Below are 17,799 nucleotides of genomic sequence, written 5' to 3' on the forward strand. Positions count from 1 at the left end.
CTCTGTGGGGGTAGGGCATCTCATTTAGGGTAGTGGGAGGTGAGGCAGAAGCTACAGTCTGATCCTTGTCAGCACCAGCACAAGGGAGGAAAAAAGATTAGCAAGATATTAATCTACTTGTGTTTAGAGGAAGACTAAATCCCAGTGTTATAGAAATTATGTAGCAAGGCATGGAAATTAGTTTCCTATTTTTAATATTTGCTATTTGGAAATTACTTTAGTGTTAAAGAGATTATAATACACCCCACCCCCCGCCCCCGGCAATATATTTAGTTTCTCAATTTAACACCACTTTGTTCTCCCTCAAATCATCATCAAATTTCCAATCTTTACACCTGTACATAAAGCACAGCAGAAAGGGGTATTATCACAGCCTTGGTATCCGGGACCATTTATAAATAAAATTGCTCTCAGGTTTTCTCTAATGCTAAGTTTTCACAAAGTGGATCCAAACTTTAAGGTAAAGAATCAGACCCTAACGTAAGTGTTGAAGCAACTTTAGTAAATGATGTTAATAGAAAATACACTAAGTTCTCTTGAAACTCATTGCAGAAATTAAGCCCTTAAAAACACACTAAATACTCTGTTAACATTTCAATGGAGTTTTTATAAAATAAATTCATTTCAGGTAATTGGGCTCTTGAAAGTAGTATTAATTGATCATATAGATACGGAATGTAGGAGTCTCAAAACTAAGTGCACATGAGTTATCAGAGGAGTTTACAGATGTTTGGACTCCATGTCAAGGGGTTCTGATTTGTAGTTTGCAGATACAGTTTGGAAAACTATTTTTAAACAAGTCACTGAGATCATTACTCGGCTGAACACCAAACAAACCGGAGGTGAAAGAAAAAATGTAACTGAAAGGGCTTAGGGCTGACATTGCTTGGACAGAAGAAACAGAACATGGAGGGTCAGAGGGAGGAGGAGTTCCTTTTGATTAGGAACTGCCAAAATCGTGTTTGAAGAAAGCCACATTTTGTACCCACAGGAGAATTAAAGAGAGTGGGAGATCATGAGAAAGCTTTTATCTTGAGCAAAACTGATGAAGTGACATAGTGGTGATGAGTGAAACTAGCAGAGAGAATATCATGCCATAAAATAGAAAATTCCCCCAGTATGCCAGAAAAAAGAAAATAATGTATTCAGACATTCAACTAATTAGATTATTCTTCTAAAAACTTTTGGTTTTAAAATGTTATCAGATTATCCTGGAAAATTACCTTTAACTTGGCTCGTAAGTAGAAAGAATATAATCTAAAGGCAATCCTAAATGTCCTCCCAAGATGGTTAAAAGTAAGCCCTATTTTTCTGTCCCCATGGATAAAAAATAAATGAAACAACCCAGCCCCATTTGACTCCACACCCAAAAACTGACTTCTTCATCATTTTCCCTGCAATGGGACACATATGCCATCCACAACAAACTACTAATGTGCTCTATGATATTTTGCAAATAAAACAATGTATTTTTATTTGTGAGTACCATCTGCAGGATTTCAAGCATGCAAAATATTTTGATGCTTCAGGGAATTTTATATAATTGATGCTATATTTTTCTGAGAATGGTTCAAATGACTGATTATGAAATATCTGCCCAGTTGCACTTACATTAACTCTTGAAAATAATCCCCACTCTCTGACCCCAGTTTGGGCAGTCAACCCACTTCTTCACCAGTGCCCTCTGACTTCCCCAAATGCCTATCATTTCTTAGGAAAACAGAACCCCCTAGGCTCAAGGTAATGGAAGAGGATTTCCTTCCAGAAGTATTTGGTTATTTTTCATTAATCGTAAACACAGAGAAATAGGAAGCTTCCTTCATGCAGAAGCTAGTATCTATCATCACCACCGTCCCCTTCTTTCTGTTGTCATGAGAACTCTCTAGGCAAGGCCAGATCTTCCTGCCAGGCTGCTGCTCTTGAACAGGAAGCCTCCAAATCATCCCGGACTTACCAGAACCATCTGGTGCTTGTGAAGTTATCTTGGAGCATTAAAAGGGGAGCTTCTAGGGCCTTTCTGTGGAGCTGAGGCCTCAGGCCGGGAAATGAAACCGCTTTGCTTTTTCACTGAACCAGCTGAGATACCTGCCTGTAGGTGATGTACATCACACTTTTTAAAAGAGGCAGCTCCACGTGATGAAGCTACATCCTGCTACATCAGCCCCCAGCAAGAAGTGCCAGAAAACGAAATCACACAAGGGTAGCAGCAGCCCACGTGATTCGCAATCAGCATTGAGGACTTTTCTCATATGGAAGAACTTGTGAACAAGTCAGATGAGCTGGGCTGCCAAATTGAGAGCAGTGAAATGGGGAAAAATTTTAAAGGGCTTCTGATAAGCTACACCCCACTTCAGAATCTCCTATTTTCAGTCTGATCTCTATATTAACCACAGAAATTATCTTTTGGATTTTACAGTATACTTTTTGGAAACAATAGCTGTAGAGTGAAACGCTCTTCAGTGCTTTTTCTCTTCAATACCAACACATTTAGCAGCCATATCCCCATTCATTTTACCATATCTTGGCTTGGGTTGTGAATAAATACAGACACATATGACCACTAGACTATACGCTTACTAAGGGCCAGGAATACATTTCAAAATTAGAATCCAAATTATGTAAGATGCGATGGTAAATGCTCAGATGCATACAGAACAAGTAGAGATGCCAGTTGTTGCTTTTATAAGCATTTAACATAGTTTATCTCATTTCATCATTTTTTCTTCTCAAAATTGCAGGTGTTTTATTTAAATAGACCTTTTATATAAATATGTGGTTTATTTTTTTTAATTTTATTTAAATCCAAGTTAGTTAAGATACACTGCAATAATGATTCAGGAGTAGAATTTAGTGATTCATCACATATAACACCCAGTGCTCATCCCAACAAGTGCCCTTCTTAATACCCATCACCCATTTAACCCACCCCCCCATCAAACACCCTTCCAGCAACCCTCAGTTTGTTCTTTGTATTTAAGAGTCTCTTATTGTTTACCTCCCTCTGTTTTTTTTTTTATTTTTCCTTCCCTTCCCCTGTGTTCATCTGTTTTCTTTCTTAAATTCCACTATGAGTGAAATCTTATGATATTTATCTTTCTGACTTATTTCACTTAGCACTCTCCAGTTCCATCTACATTGTTGCAAATGGCAAGATTTCATTCTTTTTGATCACTGAGTAATATTCCATTGTGTATATATATACCATAACTTCTTTATCCATTTGTCAGTCAATGGACATGTTGGCTCTTTTCATAATTTGGCTATTGTTGATAGTGCTGCTATAAACATTGGGGTGCATATGCCCTTTTGAATCACCACTCATTATTTTGTCTATTCAAGAAGTGAATCCTGAGAAGACAGATGCTTAGAAAAATAAATCTAGTGGCAGATCCAAGCTTTGAAATTTGGAACTCTGATTCTAGGAGCTATGATCTCAACTAATGTTTCTGTCTTTTTAGTAATCTATGTTAAAGACATTAAGAAAATCCATCACATAGAACAGATAACATATCAAATTTATCTTCATATCTTCATTTGCTTCAGCAGAACAATCTTTTTCTTTTTTTTAATTTTTTTTAATGTTTTTACTTATTTTTGACAGAGAGAGAGACAGAGCATGAGCGGGGGAGGGTCAAAGAGAGAGGGAGACACAGAATCGGAAGCAGGCTCCAGGCTCTGAGCTGTCAGCACAGAGCCAGATGCGGGGCTTGAACTCACAGACCATGAGATCATGACCTGAGCAGAAATCGGACGCTTAATCAACTGAGCCACCCAGGTGCCCCAGACCAATCTTTCTCAAAATGGCGCTCATGTAAACAGAACTGATACATGCATGTGCTTACTTCTTTTTCTTGTAAGAAACCATGTTATAAAGCTCATTGATCTTCAAGTTTCTCAAATACTAAAAAAAAAAATAATAATAATTGCCTTGATAAACTACTGAATAGGTCTCTGAAAATCAAACAATGCAGGTCTTAATTCTAATCAATAATCTGTTTATCAGAGCATCCAAGATATTTTCTAAGTTGAGTCAAAGATATGTCTGAGCATGTCCAAATACCTGAAAAACAGAATGTGTTTATGTATTTGGAGGATGGTCACTTAAAGAGGAGAGTGTTTGGTGAACTTCTGGGAAGATTTGCAATGGAGGAAGCAGCTGTAGTTATTGGGAAAAGTGGTCCCCTGCACTACTCACAATGACTTCCACCTGATCCCAAAGGATCAGCTTGTACAGGTGTAATCCACCACAGCTATTTTCATAAGAAGGGATTCAGAAAAGAAACATACCTGGATTATAATAAAAACAGAAAGAGACGAAATAATGAACCCAGGAACCAAGTTAAAGAAAAAAAATCAAATTGGGAAGGTTATGATCAACAATGTTAATTTTTGATGTTTTTTCATAAAAACAGTTGATTGATTTTACATGCACTGGTTTGGTTAAACTAGAACCAAAAAAAAAAAAAAAAGGCAAAAAATATTCTCTTGTTAGATGTAATATATGCAAATCAAACTGTATTGCTATTATTTATCCTGACTGAAGGATAAGAGGAGGATAGGATAATTGAAGGAAAAGGAGGAGGAGAAGATGATTAAAAAAAAAAAAAAAAAAGATGAGGGAAGAAGGGAAAAAAACCCATAGGCTTAATATAAGGAATTGTTTGGATTATTCAAGATTTCAAGAAGCACATTTGGCTCAGATGTGATTATGAAGCTGTTGACAGGCATTTTGATATTTCAGTTCATGATCTTCAGCGATCAATATCAGAGTGAAAGATATACTAGCTGGATGCTAATTTACAAGCTGCCTCTTGTCTAGTTGATGCTCCACCCATGATTACCAAGCTTCTTACAACCAAATCAAAATCTTCAAATACTTTTTCTGAACACAGCAACACATTGAAACTATAGGTGGTTACCTTTTAAAGCTTAATGTAGTAAAGTCAGACAAGAGTATGGTTTCCCCGGGGAATAAAATTTGTCCAGAACCCAGCTCAGCTTCTAATCAAGATCAGCCATCAATGTAATGTGAAAATAAGCACACACAGACAGATGGCATCTGTAAACAAGCCCTCGAGCCAGAGCAGGCTATGCTGTCAGCTCTCACACGTTAAGTTAGCCAGACAACCCAAACCAACAAACACCAGCCAGCCATACCCATCCCTACCCACCAAATGACTTAATATTTAACTCTGGAACATAAAGGTATCATTGGGATATATTTAACTCTTCAGTATATTAAAAGCTGATTCTTAACCTTTCTTTGTAGATACCCTTTTTTAAAATTTATTTTGAGAGAGAGAGGGACAGAGGGAGAGGGAGAGAGGGAGGTGGGAGGAGGGACAGAGAGAGAGGGAGAGACAGAATCCCAAGTGGCCTCCATGCTGTGAGCACAGAGCAGGATGCAGGGCTCCATCCCACAAACGATGAATGAGATCATGACCTGAGCTGAGATCAAGAGTCAGACACTTAACCGACTGAGCCACCCAGGCATCCCTGTAGATACCCAAATTTGAATCTTTCCAGTGATTCTTTGTAGGAATCAGATGCAACATAAGTCTTGAGACTTAGTGAAGATCCAGGGTCATGCTGCAGGCAGGAAAGAACATGGACTCACAGTATGGATAAAATGAAATTAGCATGCAATTGGAAGTTGTTGTTGTTGTTATTGCTAATATTATTATTATTGGCATTGTTATTATCCTGGCTTGCCACTCAGTTTACTGACCAAATTATGACTAAAACATCAAACACACAGGGCTTACCAGTGTTTTCTAGAGTCATGATACATTTCTGAAAATTCATAAATAAAATAATAATTAAATGAATGGGGGGGAGGGAAGATTTAATCCTCAGCAAAACCCTTTGGAGAAAGTTTACATATACAAAAATACAGTATTTAAAAGATGTGTCTTCGTGATCAAAGAGGCCTTACATGCCATCTGCTAACTATGTGAATAAGTTAACTTATATAACTTATATAACTATGTAAATAAGTTAACCTTTCTAACTTCAGGACCTTCATCTGTAAATTGATGCTCGCAACACATATCCCATAGCTTATTTTAGATTAAAATACAATGCTGTAGTTACACAATTTAGCATGTAGTAAACATTGAAGTACTGGTCTCTTATTTTACTAGGACTATAAGCAAAAGTGGGGTCAGTATAAGAGATCCCTCTGAAGCAGCTTTGAGCAAAATTGATCTGGCTCCCATTATTGCAGCATCCTCCCACTGACTAGGAGATTAAAAGTTTAAAGTGAAATGCTCTTTCCAGGTAAGCCCTAGCATGGCTACTTCGACGCCGGCATACTTCTACGTGTTCCACAGAGTCAGTGGGGGATCAACCATATATTTTAGGATATACACAATGAAGAATTGAACATTGTCCCTTTCTGCTTCCGTTGAAGTTAAAACATTTTCTGCATGGCCTAAAGATTCATAGTTTTTTTTTTTTTAATTTTTTTAACGTTTATTTTATTTTTGAGACAGAGAGAGACAGAGCATGAACGGGGGAGGGTCAGAGAGAGAGGGAGACACAGAATCGGAAGCAGGCTCCAGGCTCTGAGCTGTCAGCACAGAGCCCGACGCGGGGCTCGAACTCTCGGACCGCGAGATCATGACCTCAGCCAAAGTTGGCCGCTCAACCGACTGAGCCACCCAGGCGCCTCTAGATTCATAGTTTTTAAGCAATTATTTTCGTGATGCTATTTTTACGGAATTTATTAAATTCTTTGTAAAAGATATAAGGAAAATGTACTTTTCTGATGTATCAGTATATATATATCACTCACAATTTTAGTGGCCTATACATTTGCGTTGCTTATTGAAAATCACTGTCATAAGAAATGCATAGCTTATTACTGCCAATTTTGGCTGTATTATTGTCTAAAATAATTAAATCATTAAGTCTGAGCTGCCTGTATCTAGTTAAAATGTTAATTGGAAAATTGAGTTCTACAACATTCTTAAATTTCATATTCATTCTGAGAACTTCTGTTACTGATAAATGTAATAGACTACCAACTCTTCTCCACAGAGCAATGAACAGAGACCAGAGATACACAATGAGGGAAGATGGACAAATTTTCATATTCTCAGAAAGCTCCAAGGCCAAATGAATTGAATAAATTTCTTTACATAAAAAAAATTCCTGTACAAGTTAAATTTATAGATGAAAACAGAAAATTCTTCATTAGGAAAGAGTTGATGTGGACTATATATCTAGAATTGGAATTTTGTAAATTTTTTTTTTTAACGTTAATTTTTGAGACAGAGAGAGACAGAGCGTGAACGGGGGAGGGTCACAGAGAGAGGGAGACACAGAATCTGAAACAGGCTCCACGCTCTGAGCTGTCAGCACAGAGCCCGATGCGGGGCTCGAACCCACGGACCGTGAGATCATGACCTGAGCCGAAGTCGGACGCTTAACCGACCGAGCCACCCAGGCGCCCCTAGAATTGGAATTTTGAATAACTATAGGCCAAGATGCTGAAAGAGAATTTTTGGTAGCTATTATTTTCATCAAAGTGTTTGCAACTATGATAAATGGCAATAGCAGGAAAAGATTTATTAGATACTAAGAAAAAAAATTGAGACCAAATTGATTTTTTTTGTAACAGATCCATAGTGAAAAGAAATTAAACATTAAAATTAGAAATCTGCTATAATGTACAAAGTTATACACATATAGACCTTAAATAAAAGTTAAATATTTTCACTCCTTCATATGGATTTGATCATTTTCATGTAATCCTTTCATGTAATCCTTCATGTAATCCTTCATAAGTTAAAGATTTTTTCTATGTGCTTAGAGTTATCTATAATTTTTTTTAAATTGTAGTTACCAAATTTTTGACCATTTACTACTAGACATGGTACAAAATAAAGGTAAGATTTTACTCTTTTTTGTTGTTGTTATTTAGTTTTGAAAGAGAGAGACAGGGTATGAGCAGGGGAGGGGCAGAGAGACAGGGAGACAGAACTCAAAGCAGGTTACAGGCTCTGAGCTGTCAGCACAGAGCCTGATGTGGCACATGAACCTATAAGCCGTGAGATCATGGCCTGAGCTTAACTGACTGAGCCACCCAGGCACCCCTAGATTTTATTTATTCTTCATTGATAATCCTAGGAGGTCAAGACTGCCATTTTTGTATTCTTTAGATGATGTAATGAAAGCTTTGGAGAAGGTTAGTGATTTTTCCCATCACACAGATAATACATGAATCCTACCTAAATACATCGGGTGGATATCTAATGGAGTCTTACAGATAAGGTTTTAGTGCTAAGAAGTGAGCACACTAAATATGCATCATCCTTATAGCATTAAGTATGTCACTTCATTTACATGGCCTAATTATACATGTATGGGTGGCCTCATATAATTTTGATGTTTATAGCACAGATTGGCAAGTTTTTCTGTGAAGGGCCAGGTAGTCTTTGCAGGCCAGACAGGCTTAGCTGCAACTACTCAACTCTGTTGCAACAGTACAAAAAAGCCACAGACAAGACAGAAGTGAAGGAGCTGGCTATGCTCCAATAAAATTTTACTTATGGACATTAAAATTTGAATTTCATTTAATAGACAGGTGTCATAGATATTCTTCTTGTAATCTTGCTTCAACCATTTAAAAATGTAAAAGCATTCTAAGTCTTGGAAGATACAAAAACAGATAGTAGACCCAATTTAGCACACAGGCTAGTTTACTGGGTCCCTGCTCTACAGTGTCTAAAGTTCTTACTGGTAGTGGTTTAGGCATTGGAGTATTCATAATATCTGGTATAACTCTATTCTGCTCTTTACATGCAAGATAAGCCTTGATTTACCATTTTTAATGCACCACATGGCTTTGAAATTATAGAATTAGTTATGCCCATAAAACAAGTTATATAACCCCTGGTCACATCATAAAGAACAAGATATAAAGCTTGTCTGATCCTTGAAACTAACTTGTACTTTCCAGATTAGAACTTAAACAAAACATCTGGGATTGAAGAGAAAGGTCTTGGGAAGTTCTTGTACATTTGACAGAGTGAGAGTTTGCAAATTTATTTTAGTAAATCTTGGAAAGTTTATCAAGGAGATAGCTTCCAAGATTTTTAAAAAATAAAATGTTAAATATATTTTCTCAGGAGGACTCCACTGGTACTTACAAATACAGCTATCAATTTTTATTTGTATATTTTTCTTATATTTTTGTTTTACAAGTTATATGTTCAACATATTTTTACCTGATTTTGATCACTTTTCTAAACAAAATATTTGAGCTAAAATCCAGTTTCAAAAATCGTTTTTAGGGGCACCTGGGTGGCTCAGTTGGTTAAGCGTCTGACTTTGGCTCAGGTCATGATCCCATGGTTCATAGTAGTTTCAAGCCCAGCATCTGCCTCTGTGCTGACAGCTCAGAGTCTGGAGCCTGCTTCAGATTCTGTGTCTCCCTCTCTCTCTGCCCCTTCCCCACTCATTCTCTCTCTCCCTCTCTCTCTCTCTCTCTCTCTCTCTCTCTCTCTCTCAAAAATAAATAAGCATTAGAAAATTAAAAAAATTATTTAGCTTCATGATTTCTGCAAAATTAATACCCCTCAGAAAGGCCGTGACAATTAAAACAAAGGATCTTACCTCTTATCCATTTTGACATGAGGCCAAAAAGCAAGTATTGTTGCATGTAAGTCTATCTCTTGGCAGATCTAGGAATGATATTCAAAAAACCCAGAAGATACTAGTGCTGCCAATTTTATTTGTTTCTAACAACCGTACTATCAAATTAAGGGTCTTAGAGCACTTTTGCACAAGCTTTAACATCAGTGAAAGAAGTAAAAGCATATTTCTTCTTCTTTTTTTTGGTCAAATATCTATATATTAAGCAAAATGAAAAAGATCTAAAAGTAACATGATATTTGCCAGACCTTCCAATTGTAAATAATTTCTTCACAGGCGTTTAATGGATTCAAGATCCAAGTGGTCTTTATCATAATCTGTCACCATTCATGCCATGATAAATTTGAGGTCAAGTCAAAGCAGCACCTTTTTTTTTTTCTTTTACAGAAGCAAAGGCTACACAATGTATGATTATAAACATTAGAACAGCTATAATGAAGTATTACAGGAAAGCCATTAAAAAAAAGGGGGGGGGGCGCCTGGTGGCTCAGTCTATTCAGTGTCTGACTCTTGATTTTTGGCTCAGGACACAATCTCATGGTTCATGAATTTGAGCCCCGCCTTGGGCTCTGTGCTGACAGTGTGGACCCTGCTTGAAATTCTCTCCTATCTCTGTTTCTCCCCCACTCATGAGCGAGCTCTTGCTCGCTCGCTCTCTCACTCACACTCTCTCTCTCTCTCAAAACAAATACTTAAGAAAAGCCAAGCAAATTATGACTTTCATTTTTACAAAGTTTTATAATGGTAAGTATATTCTCATATACTTCTCAGTTAATTCTCCCAGCAATATCCAGTTAAATAAAGAGGAGGAGACTGCTACCCTTTGCCGCATCATGACTGATCATGAAAAACAAAAAGGAAAAGTTGGAACTGCACATAGCAAATTCTACTGAAAATGTTGGGAGACAATGTCCACTTAAGAAGTCTGGTAACAAAAAGAATCACATCACACGTATAATGCAAAGAAATGGAATCTCCGTTCACTGAAAGTAGCAGGATGGATGGCAAGGGAAGGAAGACCAGAATACAGAAGATTCTCAAGGGATGAAATAGAATCAGTGACAATCCCAGTAATCACAGGAGAAAGTAACTGTAAGAAAAGGAAATTTTAAAGAAAAAAAACAAAGTTTATTTTCAAAATTCAGTCGGGAAATGATTATGGAATCTGTTAGACTGTCCAGTTTTCTGATGGTCCCCACTGCTGTAGAGTTATCCTACTCAGCAAAACTTCACTCTCTTCTTCATTCAATTGGCTCCATATTTCCCATCCCCTCTTCAACAGATACCTCCTATGGAAAGTGGCATTTGCTCAATACAGTGAATGAGCTCTATTGATCCATGAACTATGAAGGAGAAGGGAATGATCCAGGACTGAAAAGTAGAAGTAAAAAGAATTTCAGGGAAATAAGCTAGAATAAAATATGAAATGGGTCCAGAAGAATAAGAAATGGAAGCAGTGGTAATTATGAAATGACCCATATATTCTTCTTTCTCTTCTTTATCCTTCAACATTGGTTATAAACCTTGGAAGTAGGAACTTTGGTTTCCTCCTTTAAACCATCAGCTTGTTAATTATCAGCTTTTTGAAACTGTATTTAGCACCAAGCCATCTGCCCAGTGGCTACTGCAATTGGTTATAACATAATCACAAATCCTTTGCCCTCAGTGTCCAACATTGGAAATGGAATGAGGGACATCATCATGGTCTTTTCCCCAATAGCAGCTTTCTCAAGTCCTCAGACTTTTGACTCCTTCTTGCTGGGGTGTGAAACATCATTCTGTTTCTTCCCATTTGACCTGCATTATATTAGGGAGGCAGAAAAGGGAACAACAGTCTTTGGAATAGAGCCCTGAGTAAGTTAAATGCCTCCTGAATAAATGTGCAGTATCTCCTTCCCAGGCCTAGGTAATTGCTTTTTTATTTATCTCAAACCATTTTCCTCCTCTCCCACAGCCTAATAGAGTCACTCAGCACATACAGTGGATTTCATCACAGAAACTTGCAGGATGCAGGCTTTGCTGATAAAATAAATAAATAAATGCAATCATAGAGTCCATATTACAGCAAGTGGAAGCCGAAGTTTTACATTTATATATTAAATTAAAATTGCTTTCTGCCTATATTATACAAAATGTGAATTGTAGTTCAGTCAGACAGCAGACAGGTTGGTTGCTTCTTGGGCAGAGATGTCTGAAAGTTCTATTTCAGGGCAAACACCCCTCATGGGCCATACAGACGTTTATCAATACGTTAATATGGCAGTATTCATTCTAATCACATTTAGTATCTGTCTTGTGTGAGAATAAAAGTCTGGGTGAAGGAAGAGAACATTGATATCTTTTATATGAGCATGGTTGATGAATACTCTCCTTAAAGTAAATGAAAAAAATTCAAATGGAAAGAAATTTTAAGTGAACAAAAAGAAAGTGAAGCTTTATCACTCTACACTGAACCATTGTCTCTGTCAAAAGATTCCCTCCTTAACACCAATCTGAACTTGATATTTTTCCCCTTAACCAGACACTCAGGGAACTGTGATCTATCATCAGTGTAATTGTTTTAGAGAATAGAGAAACACAGGCTCTGAATTATAAAAAGAACACATTTTGGTAATGAGCTATCTTTTCATCATTAAAAGATGCACTATTTCATGATACTCTGGAGGCTCTAAAACTAAAAGACATTTGCTACTAGTAGACACATATGGACTATAAATATGATAACAGAACAGTTATGCTTTGTCTGTATTTGGTGAGTATAATGGAAATATCCCTGATTTTACAGTGAAAAACACTTATCCAGAAAACAGTACATGTGACTCCAAACTTGCTTTGGTTTCCTCTGCTCTTGGATTGGACAGATAATGATTGAAACAGATACCAGGAGGGGCGCCTGGGTAGCTCAGTTGGTTAAGCATCCAACTTTGGCTCAGGTCATGATCTCACGGTTTGTGAGTTTGAGCCCCGCATCGGGCTCTGTGTGGACAGCTCAGAGCCTAGAGCCTGCTTTGGATTCTGTGTCTATTTCTCTCTCTGCCACTCCCCAACTTGTGCTCTGTCTCTCTGTGTCTCTCAAAAAAAAATGTAAAAAGAAATTAAAAAAAAAAGAAACAAATACCAGGAATAGTGGTTAATCTATAGAACAAGAATGGTAAACACCTGGAAAACATGCCAACACTCCCAAATTCTGCTTTCAGGATGGAGACTGTAATTCACCATGGCACTCTTTCAACAACTCAATATTTTGAGAGGACTCAAAAATGCATACAAGGCAGTAGCTAGCAATTTATCTAGGTCTCAGTTTCTTGATTATCAATACAGTTAAACAAAAGTTCTGAGCTAAATGGTTTCAGGTAGAGTGAAGAATTATATAACTGGAAGCCTACTGGTTTTAATATTCAGTATAACTTTCTCATTTTAAAGTTGCAGGAATTAAGGCCAACCACAGTGAAGTGATTTGCTCAAACCAGCAGAATTATTTGTAGGACAGAAAAGGACCTAGGAGGAAAATAAACTTGGTCCAACCTATCAATTTCACAGATAAGGAAATTGAGCATAGAGAAGAAAGATTTGCCCAAGAACAGGTGTTAAATCTTGTGCCAACCCCAATCAATGGAGGTGGCTTCCTGGATCAATGTGTTGAAAAAGATGCCAAAGTGGAGTCTGAGCCTAATGGATCAGTTGATTAATTAGCAATGATCAGTTATCAATGTCTCTGAGGTTTGAAGGTAAGGAAGAGCAGAAATAGTGTTATTTTTTGAAGGAGCTAATTTAGATGACATGACCACCAGGTGACCTGGGCAAACGGAGGTTCTTCACTCCATCCGCTGTGCTTGGAATGCAAGCCCCCCCACTGTTCTATAATGGGAGCCATTTTCAAGTAAATAGCCTTGATAAAATATTGTTTAGATCATCTGGATTGAATATGTGAATGAACCCAGTTAAGGCCTCCATATCAACTTGTGAGATTAGCAGGGGGGTGTAAGGATCCACACATCTTGCAGCTGCCCAGGAGAAGCCTCATCTATAAAAACTCTTGCTTGTTGAACCTACAACCTCCCAGTCTGGAGTGGTGGGCCTCTTTCTTCATTCACTCCCTGGCCTCTGAGGACCATTTTCAGATTATACCTGAGAAGCACCCAAGGTTGTGAACTAACAGTACATGATATCCCTTTCTTAGCCTCCTTATTCTGAGCCCCATAGCACCAAAATAACTTCAGGAAATTATTTGTGTTCCCAAATAGCGCCCTCCTCCACCTTCAAGGAATGAATGTTTCCGTCCTGTTTGCATAACTATTTTAGTTCATATGAAAGCAGAATTTTTAAATAGCTATAATTAAGTTGGTATCCTGATTTAATAGCACAGTTCTGTTAACTTAGTTAATGCTCCTGAGATCTAGTCTTATAGTGCTGACAAATTCAAATTTCTGAGCCTGCAAACTTCAAGGTCAGGCTCTGGAATATGGTAGCTTACAAAAATAATGTGGAGCCATTTGGGGAGAAGCCAGCTGGCTCTTTACTTTTAACAAGCTTCTGCTCCTTCATGTGCCACACACCGTTTTCTTCAAAGTTTCATCCAGTATATTTGCACCTAATTTTAGATAACAGTATAGAAAAAATCACAACTTAGAAAATAAATTAGAATATTTCACTTTAAAGGAGTGTTTATCATAAGGTTCCTAATAATAACAAACTCCCTTGGTACATTTAAAATAAGATTTGATTCACCCAAATATTTAAAAATAACTCTTCAGCAACATATATCTACTGCATAAAATAAAATTCACATGTCCATGAATAATATCCACTGGGAAAAAAAAACAAATAATTGATAATAAATGCATATAGCACTTCATAAGATCTGCTTTGGAAAGAGTCATGATTATTATTCCACTGTGGAATCACTAAAGGCAAAACAGATGAAGGAAAGGGATTACAAAGTCATCTAGGAAAGACATCACCGTTAACTTATTTTTGAAGATTCAATCCTTGAACAGCTTGAACCAAGTTTGAGAGAATTTTATTTATTTTCTGGACAAGTATTTAATTATCTGTATTGAAGAGGGCATATATGACTAATTTGGGTTAAGGAAAGGCACAATATAGCATTTCATGGTTTCTTCTTGTTCATATATGTTTATAAGAATATAGAGTTACTAAACAAATTTTATTGGTTGTTCTAGAAGTTGCTATTTCCTATCAACTCCTCAATACTACTACTTTCTATTGTCTTCCTTATGTTTAGTTTGGAAAAACACCAGCTCAAGATTATGACAAATATACTCACATTTCACAGCCTAAAGGAAGCCAGACAAAAATCCAATTAAAATGTGAGGCAGAATATGTTGATAACACTTAGACTATCTCATTTTGGAAATATATTTGTGAAGCTCCCCTAGTACCACTAGCAATTATATGTGTGTATTATGTATATAATACATTATATATATATATATATATATATATATATATATATATATAGTTGATTTCTTTTTGATAAAGAGAGAAAGAAAATGTGAGCAGGGGAGGGGCAGAGAGATGATCCTAAGCAGGCAGAGAGAGATGCTTTTAAGCAGGGTCCACACTGTCAAGGTAGAGCTTGTCACAGGGCTTGAACTCAAGAACCCTGAGAACATGACCTGAGCCGAAATCAAGAGTTGGACGCTTAACCAACTGAGTCACTCAGGAGCCCAATATATTATTCACCCATACCAAAATAGCATTGTCTCCAGTGATACTCCTTAGTCAAAGCTTTCTTTTATCACCATATAGCAGAAAACAGAGTTGTTAGTTTTATTGCAGTTTTCTGTAACATGACAAAAACTGCTGCATTTATAGTATGGATCCGAGAATTGGCATTCTTCCTTTAAGAAAAATGCAGTGTTGGAAATAAACTAAAATTATGTATTGGATTAACAAAATAGAACAAAATTGTTGGCAAAATAGATATTGCAGTTAAAATTCTTATTTTTATAATCAAAATTTTTAAAATATTTATATTTCAACAGTAAAAGGAATCTCAGTTGGCTTTGTACCATCCTATGCCAACACACATAATGCATTAGTGTTACTCTTACAACCACTTTTAGATCACTAAAATTGCAAATGTATGCAAGTGGGGGAAGGAGAGGGAGAAACAGGGAGGAAAGGAAGGAGAGATAGGGAGACAGAAGAGAAGGAATTTTTGCTAGGAAATTTTGCCATTAGAATCATGTGAATACATTAGGAGAAATACATTTTATATTATCCCAGTAAGATTCACTCCAATTAGACTCCCATGATAGGAGAGTAATTAATGTTCAAAACAGTCATTTCTTATTCTTATAACTCATTAAAAATTTAGATTATTTTTCAATTACTGATCTATATAATGTTTTGTTTATAGTGGTGAGATCATTCACAGATTTGTAGAAAAATTAAGGTACATATTGAAGTTATATACAGAAACCCTAGTTAAAATAGAGTAAAGGAATTATTAAAATTACTTACAACAGTAGATGATGACAACCTGGAATAACCAATGAATCGGAATCTTCATAAATAAGTATATGTATGTGTATGTGTTTCCACAAACCCAACCTTGTATTAGATTAATTTGCTAGAGGGCCTCCCAGAATTCAAGTAATCTGTTTCCTCATTAGATTACCAGTTTATTAGAAAAGGCTATATAACTCAGGGACAGATGGAAGAGGCTCATAGAGAAAGGTATGGGGGAGGGGAGCCAAGTTTCCTTGCCCTCTCCAAGAGTACCACTCTTTCAGCATACTCTCAAGTTCACCAGTCCAGAGGCTCCCCTATACATTTTTCCCCTGTACTTTTGTTTTATTATTATTATTATTATTATTATTACTATTTTATTTTAGGAGCCTTCATTATGTAAGCATGATTGATCAAATCATTGACCATTGGCAATTGAATCAACTTTAGCCCCTTCCCCTCCAAGAAGGTATGTGGGGAGGTGGGGGGGAGGGCCGGTGCTGAAAGTTATCCTGGGAACCAGCCTCCCCACCTTTAGGGAGGATCCAAAAGTCACCTCATTAGAATATCAAAAGAGGCCTATATTGCTTTCATCACTTAGGAAATTCCAAGGGTTTGAGAAACACTGGGATAAAGACCAAATATGTATTTATTACAAATCACAATATCATACCAACTTTGTCTTGATTTTTTAAAAATAAATTCACTAATTCTTGCTGAAGAATAGATTCATAATAGATTAGATTGATTTGATTCTTATAAGAATAGATTTTTATAGGCCAAATGCTGCAAATAATTGCAAATTCTTCCTATCCATTATAAAATTGCTTCCTTAAAAGTATTTTCCAATCAATTTAACTTTGCTAGCAATGTGTGAAGGAATCTCTTGGCAAACCTGTTCCTACAGAGTACCAGCATCAAAAAAAAAAAAAAAAAGAAAAAAAATCTGCCATTTCAAAAAAGCAAAGACATATTTAGATAAAATAAATTGCTATAAGTACATTTAAATAAAAGTTTTATTGCATTCTCTAGAAGGGGGACAAGATAAATTAGGTTAGTGAAAATCTATCCTTGTCTATGCATACACCAGGATTACCCCTAACTGCCACACAGTGCCATTTACCTAAATCTGTCTGATTGGTGTTGCTAGTTTAAGATACAAAATAAGAACAAAAGCAAAGAAAACAAACACGTCAGTAAGGTAATGGCCCCAGTAAGGTATTTCTTGAAATAGTATACCTTACTATTTCAAGGTAGTATACTATTTCAATATAGTATAATACATACTATATTATGTATATAGGTATACATAAGAAGGTATACCTTACTATACCTTCTTATGCCTGTTTTAATTCTCCCACATGGGAGGGGCTGCAGGAACTGGAAATCAACTACAGTCTTTGGATCACAATCAAAGTTAAGAAATCTCCAACACAGGTGTAATTATCTGTATTTGGAAATATTTGTTGTTGTACATTGAGCTGAATTCTTCAAGTTCTCTGAAGATATGCTGCACATGCTGTGTTCAAAGAATAATAAAGCAGCTCCCATTGAAACTAGTTTGGTTCTACAAACACAAACACTAACACCTACCCAAAATCTGTTTTGAAATTTTAGGAAAAGTGTGTACACACACACACACACACACACACACACACACAC

This window comes from Panthera uncia, chromosome D4, assembly GCF_023721935.1.
Source record: "Panthera uncia isolate 11264 chromosome D4, Puncia_PCG_1.0, whole genome shotgun sequence".
Taxonomy (NCBI): Eukaryota; Metazoa; Chordata; class Mammalia; order Carnivora; family Felidae; genus Panthera; species Panthera uncia.